General features: G+C 43.5%; 1 long non-coding RNA gene across 1 annotated transcript; it reads right to left on the bottom strand.

Moving 5' to 3' along the window:
- Window positions 1-1,138: 1,138 nt before the first annotated feature.
- LOC135568691 (uncharacterized) lies at window positions 1,139-8,179 on the bottom strand. Its single transcript, XR_010462712.1, has 2 exons — window positions 5,752-8,179; window positions 1,139-5,110 (listed from the first exon to the last, which is right to left on the bottom strand). It is a non-coding gene; the product is annotated as an uncharacterized LOC135568691 (long non-coding RNA).
- Between the last annotated feature and the right edge of the window lie 218 nt (window positions 8,180-8,397).

Raw genomic sequence — 8,397 nt, 5'->3', positions numbered from 1 at the left:
TAGGGGAGTTGATGTGTGTTGGGAGTTGACCAGGGTGAATTTCATCCTTGGAGGGTTAGGGGAGTTGATGTGTGTTGGGAGTTGACCAGGGTGAATTTCATCCTTGGAGGGTTAGGGGAGTTGATGTGTGTTGGGAGTTGACCAGGGTGAATTTCATCCTTGGAGGGTTAGGGGAGTTGATGTGTGTTGGGAGTTGACCAGGGTGAATTTCATCCTTGGAGGGTTAGGGGAGTTTGCGAGTGTGTTGGGAGCTGACCAGGGTGAATTTCATCCTGGAGGGCTAGGGGAGTTGGCACGTGTGTTGGAAGCTGACCAGGGTGAATTTCATCCTGGAGGGCTAGGGGAGTTGGCGCGTGTGTTGGGAGCTGACCAGGGTGAATTTCATCCTGGAGGGTTAGGGGAGTTGGCGAGTGTGTTGGGAGCTGACCAGGGTGAATTTCATCCTGGAGGGTTAGGGGAGTTGACCAGTGTGAATTTCCTCCTGGGGAGTTGGCGAGTGTGTTTGAAGCTACTGTTTGAAGCTAGCAAGTTTGATTGGCTCTGAGGAGTGTATTCTCCTCTCATGAGTGAGCTTCTCCATGCTCTCCGCTACTCTGCAATCAGCCTCCATTGTTTTTGTGACCTGCAGGTGCTGATAGGCTCTGAGGGGAGCCAGGCATGACGAGTGGCACAGTGCTCACTTAGGGTAAGGAGTTCCAGGAATAGCAAGTTGAAAAATTAAACAAACTAACTGACCAGATGACCAGTGACCAGATGAGAGGTTGGTGGTGGCTTCTCTATTAAAGCTGCAATATATCACTTTTTGGGGTGACCAGACCAAATTCACATAATGTGTGCTATAGATATGTCATTCTGATTAAAAGCAAGTCTAAAAAGTGGTAGATCTGTTCTACATGCGCTATTTCTATGCTTTCCGTACTTAAATGTTTTTTGTTGTTGCTTCTTTTACCTTCAGTTTTGTACACCTGCTTCAAACAGCTGACAATACAATATTTTTGGTTATGGAACATATATTTCACAGTGGTTTAGATGGTAAAATGATTCCATACACTATACATGCTTGTTTTTGTCACAAACGGAAATTAGGCGAACTATTACGTCATGGCTGTTGAAAGAAGAGGACCAAGGTGCAGCGTGGTCAGCGTACATATTCCCTTTTATTAGGTGATGGCGCCGACAAAACAATACCAAACAACCGTGAAGGTTAAGTGCCATAAACAAAGTTACTTCCCACAAAGACAGGTGGGAAAGGGCTACCTAAGTATGGTTCTCAATCAGAGACAACGATAGACAGCTGTCCCTGATTGAGAACCCTACCCGGCCAAAACATAGAAATACAAATCATAGATAACAAAACATAGAATGCCCACCCCAAATCACACCATGACCAAACCAAATAGAGATATTAAAAGGCTCTCTAAGGTCAGGGCGTGACATATTAGAATTGTACCAACCAGGAAGTGGCGATTTCTGCACGGTTGATCTTTAAATATCTGCATTAAATGAAGGATGTACGGTCAAACGAGATGTAAGAGGGCAGCAGTCTCCTGACAACTGGGTATTTATGTTTGAGGCAAGAAAGAAGATAAAGAGGGAGGGATGAGTGGAAAAAAGGAGAGCGAGAAATCAGGTCTTAATGCGCTCAACACACACTAATCCTCTAAGGAAGGGTTTGCATTAGTCCACTGCCAAACACTCTGATGTGTCCTTCAAAAGAACGACTGAAATATAAAGGGATGAGAACAATAAGAGGGAAATATTAGGAAGGACTAGGAGTGCAGGATGGGAGAGAGCGATAAAAGAGAGGGATATGAAAATTGTCATAAACTTTATTTGAAGTCAGAAAAGGCTACCATGAGACTAACATCACCTGTCACAACTAGTGAAAGTGCACTGCAGTGTTATGGCAAATAACACAGAAAACAACTTGGGTCTAACTTTGAACTTTGTCATAAAAGGATTTTGTTGTTAGAAGTTCTGTATGAGCGATGCTATATGATTCATTCGACAGCATCATGTTTCCTTTATGATGGACCCACCCCCCTGTAAAGTGCTAATGTTCTTACCGAGGCTGTTTGCATTAACTGACTGTGTTATAATCTCTTTGACATGTTGCTACGAGAGTAACTTCTGCTCTGCTCTGCGTAGTGGCTACAGTAGGAGTTCTGGGGATGAAAGAGACCAGATCTGCCTAGATAATACCTCAGCAATAGAACAAGTAGTGCCAAATAATCAAAGTTTCCTGTAACATATTCTTGAAAAATATATAGCCGATTTGAATAATCTCAACTCTCTTGTTTTGATTGTGGACTAGTGATGGAACTATTGTGTTGTAAATCAGAATGCTTGACTTCACACAAAGACTTCCTGCACATCAGATTAGGGCTGCAGAGCCATGACAACTGTGTCACAACAGCAGAGCGAACACGGTGTGTTATATATAGATCTGAGAGGGCCTGGCTGTTGGTTTGTTTGTTTGGACGTGTGTGTGTGTGTGTGTGTGCTGTTGTACAGCAGATGAAAAATAATCTGATATGCTGAGAAAAACAGAGTGTGTGTGGCTGTGTAATATGCGGTCTGTGAGGTGTGTGACAGCTTCTGTTTGTACAGGATGTGCATTGTTGTTGTTGTATAAGTCAAGTGTTTGTATTGAGTCTAGGCGTTTGTGCGTACGTGTGTATGTATGTCTTGACTATTGACATATATGTGTGTGTGTGAATAGGTGTTTGGGTGTGTGTGTGTGTGTGTGTGTGTTTCGTGTGGCGTGACAGAGCTGCTAATTGCTTAGCGTCTCGCTGGTGGAGCTGTAGCAACCGATGGAGACATTCCTCACTGAGGGCCAGTGCGCACACACAGACCTATCCGTCAAGCGCTCTGTCACCATGGCAACAACCTACTTCCCAGCGAGCGGCGGGCCAGCGTAACGAAGCCCTTGTCGGAGGAGTATGAGAATGACAGAGCTCTGCCAGGGGAAGGTGTCGTGGTTATTACCATCCCCACCATGTCTGGTTGTGTTAAAAGGAGTGAGGGGGAGGAGAGAAAGAGACATGAGAGAGACGCCAGTAACTGTGAAACAACTAGATGTGAACTGGAACCATTTCTCCATTATTGTGCCTGGGTATAAGTGTGTTGTGCTTGTGTGTGAGCAATCCTGTTTGTGTAGATAGAAGTGGACGTGTCCCTGTGTGCGTGTGGTTATGCGTGTGTGTGTATGTAAGTGTATTCGTGTCTGTGCAAGTGTTTTCAGGAATCAACCTTTTCCCAACTGGTTGTCAGATTGGACTGATTCTGACAGTCCTGACAGTGAGCCCGGAGCCTTATCTGTCAAACACCATGTAACCATTACAGACATTACATCCAGCTTACATCTCACCACCAGCCTGATAATGAGCAAATTACTGAGAGGGATCAGGGGAGAGAGTGTATGACAGATTTGACGTGTGTGTGTGTGTGTGTGTGTGTGTGTGCGCATGTGTGTGTCTGTAAAAGAGAAAAAATATGAAAAACGTGCCAAGCTTAGTCGACTATATCCCACAGATGATGTGATGACATAAGTCATTTGTGTAAGACATTAAGATCAAAATGTGTTTATCGTATTGAAATACAGACCTGTATTAGCACCTTGCCTTGATGATATGAAGAGGAGCCTGTTTAATTAGATGGCTATGATGAGTGAGCGAGTGATTGTGTGTTAGTGTGTGTGTGTGTGTGTGTGTTAGTGTGTGTTTGTGTCAGTGTGCATATGTATGCATACTGGTGGGGGCCTTGGTAAGGAACACCATTTTCTAATTCACAGAGAGTAAGCGGGTAAACGACAGATGAACGGAGGAAGAGACGGTGTGAAGAACAGAGAGCTAGAGAGAACATTTTGGAGGGAAAAGAGAAGGTGACAGAGTAACCGAGGTGGCGATGACAGGAGGAAAGTCCCTAACATTCTGTGAATTGAGAAGGGGTTATATTTAAAATATGTATTTGTTGATTTATTTTTATTTAACCTTTATTTAACAAGGCAAGTCAGTTAAGAACAAATTCTTATTTACAATGACTGCCTACACCGGCCAAACCCGGACGACGCTGCCCCCCCCCCCCGCCAAAAAAAGAGATTCTGAGAAAGTGTAAAGGATGCTGGGAAACCCCAGAGGGTTCAAATTTCTTGTGAAAATTGAGAGCGAGAACAGAATGCAAAGTGCGAATGACGAGGAGAGAAAAAGAGGGGAAAGGGGGAGAGAAGGGGACAGGAGTTGAAGATAAGAGAGAGAAAGTAAAGGGAGAGGGGGGTGGGTACTAATTGGTCTTTGGAGAGAGGTGAGAGAGCTAGCCACACACACAGAGGTGTAGCGTTGTGTTTACAGTCATAGCTAGTTTCCAAAGGGTTCTCGTGGCCTGAAGGTTGGTGTGTTTTCACTCTGTAATGACCGACAAAGCATTTGGCTCATTCTCTCTGTCTCTCTCATCTGTGGGAAATATGTGTCTCTAATGTGGTCATACATTTGGCAGGAGGTTAGAAAGTGCAGCTCAGTTGTCCATTTTGTGGACAGTAGGCACGACACATTTGACAACTATAGTTTAAAATACGCTTTGTGGAAAGTAATTTTTTTTTTAGCGGAACAGATAGTTACATTGGAGGTGACTACAACTATTTGAATACAGATCTGAGAAAGCAACTACTTTAAAAAAAGATTTGAACACAGATCTAAGGAAGTGACTACTCTTCAGAAACTTTTGGATTTGCTACCTTCAACTAATGGAGCACACACACAATGTCCCATAATATATCAATCTATCTGAAAGTAGATCATGTTTGATCTACACAATGTTTCTTTCCGAAAAATCTGGGAATTTCCATTCTCCTGAACCGGCCCCAGGTGTAGATAGATAAGTCAAACCAATCAACCAATGAAATTGTGTACAGATAAGTATAAACAGGTTGTGACACTATAGAGGGCTTGTAGTTTCTTCACAGATCACCTACTGTAGCAACCAGACCAGGCGCCATGCTGGAAGACCAGTCAGTCTGTTGGAAGTCCTCCAATCGTCCACATGACTGGCTGTGTTTTGCTACCACCAGAAACTTTGAAGATTACCCAGAAAACGGCGGCAGTGGGAGAACCTATTGAAGTAAGTAAATATATTTAGAAAATGATAGCTACAGGAACTTTGTGAGCAGGCTCAAATGAGCTGCTGATATAATGTATGATGTAGAGAAATTCTGAAAAATAAATGTTAAACAATAAAACAATATGTTTGGTTTATATTAGTTTTGCTTTCCATTATTTAGATCGATTAATGTTTGAATGATTAAGTATTTCGTTCTAGGCTATTAAGTTTCATATCTGACTAATTAAACTAACTGTTCTAGTTTTTGGTCCCCGAGTGCCCCGCCTCAGTAACAATCACGCCTACCTTATTGGCGGTCTATTCAAGCTGACCAGGTCTCCTCACTCATTTAGCTACTGCTTTCTGTAACTGGGGGGGGTTGGTATAGCTTACTGCTCTCAGGCCTTTTTGAGTTTGAGAAAAGGGTATTTTGGAGGGTATTTTGTCCTAAAGCTCATCCAATGTAATTGGAGAATTCAATGGGTTCTGGTAGTCTTTAATAGCTGGTTCTAAGTTTAGTAAATTATCACGTATATTTTTTACTATTTTCTACATCATAGAATAATAGTGAAGACATCAAAACTATGAAATAACACATGGAATCATGTAGTAACCAATAAAGATTTTAGAATCTTCAAAGTAGCCACCCTTCACCTTGATGACAGCATTGCACACTCTTGGCATTCTCGCAACCAGCTTCACCTGGAATGCTTGAACAGTCTTGAAGAGTTCCCACAGATGCTGAGCACTTGTTGGCTGCTTTTGCTTCACTCTGAGGTCCAACTCATCCCAAACCGTCTCAATTGGATTGAGGTTGTCCTGTTGAAAAACATAAGATAGTCCCACTAAGCGCAAACCACATTGGGTGGCGTATCGCTGTAGAATGCTGTGGTTATCAGGAATCAAGGTAAGACCCAGATGCAGACTGTCAAAGTAACACTGTTTATTGTAGCAACAGCGGCAGGCAAAGACATGCCAAAGCAGGCAGTGGTTGAAAATCCAGGGTAAGGCAATAGTACAGGACGGCAGGCGGACTCAGGGTTAGGGACAGACAGGGTTCAGTAATCCAGGGTAAGGCAATGGTACAGGACGGCAGGCGGACTCAGGGTTAGGGACAGACAGGGTTCAGTAATCCAGGGTAAGGCAATGGTACAGGACGGCAGGCGGACTCAGGGTTAGGGACAGACAGGGTTCAGTAATCCAGGGTAAGGCAATGGTACAGGACGGCAGGCGGACTCAGGGTTAGGGACAGACAGGGTTCAGTAATCCAGGGTAAGGCAATGGTACAGGACGGCAGGCGGACTCAGGGTTAGGGACAGACAGGGTTCAGTAATCCAGGGTAAGGCAATGGTACAGGACGGCAGGCGGACTCAGGGTTAGGGACAGACAGGGTTCAGTAATCCAGGGTAAGGCAATGGTACAGGACGGCAGGCGGACTCAGGGTTAGGGACAGACAGGGTTCAGTAATCCAGAGGTGGAGCAAAGGTACAGGACAGCAGGCAGGCTCAGGGTCAGGCAGAGAGGGCGGGTACAGGGTCAGGACAGGCAGAGGTCAAAACTGGGAAGACTAGCAAAGAGAGGCTGGGAACAGATAGGAGCTAACAGGAAAACGCTGGTAAGCTTGAACGAACAAGACGAACTGGCAACAAACAGACAGAGAACACAAGTATAAATACACAGGGGATAATTGAGAAGATGGGTGACACCTGGAGGGGGGTGGAGACAAGCACAAGGACAGGTGAAACAGATCAGGGGAAGAGAGTGGTAGCCATTCTGGTTAAGTGTGCTTTGATTTCTAAATAAATCACTGACAGTGTCACCAGCAAAGCACCCCTACACCATCACACCTCCTCCATGCTACACGGTGGGAACCACACATGAAGAGATCATCCGTTCACCCACTCTGCGTCTCACAAAGACAAACAATTCACATTTGGACTCATCAGACCAAAGGACAGATTTCCACCGGTCTAATGTCCATTGCTCGTGTTTCTTGGCCAAGTCTCTTCTTATTATTGGTGTCCTTTGTAGTGGTTTCTTTGCAGCAATTTGACCATGAAGGCCTGATTCACGCAGTCTCCTCTGAACAGTTGATGTTGAGATGTGTCTGTTACTTGATCTCTGGGAAGCATTTATTTGGGCTGCAATTTCTGAGGCTGGTAACTCTAATGGACTTATCCTCTATATCAGAGGTAACTCTCGGTCATCCTTTCCTATGGCAGTCCTCATGAGAGCCAGTTTCATCATAGCACTTGGTTATTGCGACTGCACTTAAAAAAACGTTCAAAGTTCTTGAAATGTTCATGATTGACTGACTTTTATGTCTTAAAGTAATGATGGACTGTCATTTCTCTTTGCCTATATGAGCTATTTGGTCTTACTTGGTCTTTTACCAAATAGGACTATCTCCGGTATACCACCCCTACCTTGTCACAACACAGCTGACTGGCTCAAATTAAGTAAGGAAAGAAATTCCAGAAATTTTAACAAGGCACACCTGTTAATTGAAATGCATTCCAGACTACCTCATGAAGCTGGTTGAGAGAATGTCAAGAGAGTGCAAAGCTGTCATAAAGGCAAAGGGTGGCTACTTTGAAGAATCTCAAATATTAAATATATTTTGATTTGTTTAACACTTTTTTTGGTTACTACATGATTCCATTTGGGTTATTTCATAGTGTTGATGTCTTCACTATTATTCTACAATGTAGAAAATGGTAAAAAATAAAGAAAAACCTTTGAATGAGTAGGTGTCTGTCGTAGAAATATTGAAACAAATGTTTCTCAGATACCGGAGCTTGTGAATTCAAATAGACTTCATTACAAAAGTAACAAAGCCGAGCAATTCCATGTAAGAACTGATCTCTCCATTCTCAGTACTCTGCTTTTATACAGTTTCACCCTTACATGACAGTCACTCCACTTCATGTAAATTCTTAATACCTTCTAGCCTTGGCCACCCCAATCCATTTCTATTCTCTGATTGGCTCAGACATTTGGGCATAGATTTTATTGGTGGCATGACACACAGACATGCACACTCCTACTGCAGGTCTAATGGTGCCTATAACTGATTAGCTAATGTTTCTGTCCAAAGGTCTTCACAAGTTCAGGCCGATGTTGTCTATGTATGATTAACCCATGCGTATGTCCAGTAGCTTTCACAAGTCAGATATGGCCCAGACCAGTCAAGTCTGTGTTGGTCTACCTTGCCTCATCCACATGGATTCTGCTTACATTTTTTTTTTCTGTTTTTGCATGTCTAATTGTTAACTTGATGTTGTTCCAGCATTGTATATT

This window comes from Oncorhynchus nerka, linkage group LG3, assembly GCF_034236695.1.
Source record: "Oncorhynchus nerka isolate Pitt River linkage group LG3, Oner_Uvic_2.0, whole genome shotgun sequence".
NCBI lineage: Eukaryota > Metazoa > Chordata > Actinopteri > Salmoniformes > Salmonidae > Oncorhynchus > Oncorhynchus nerka.
This window is presented reverse-complemented; position numbering and strand designations above follow the sequence as displayed.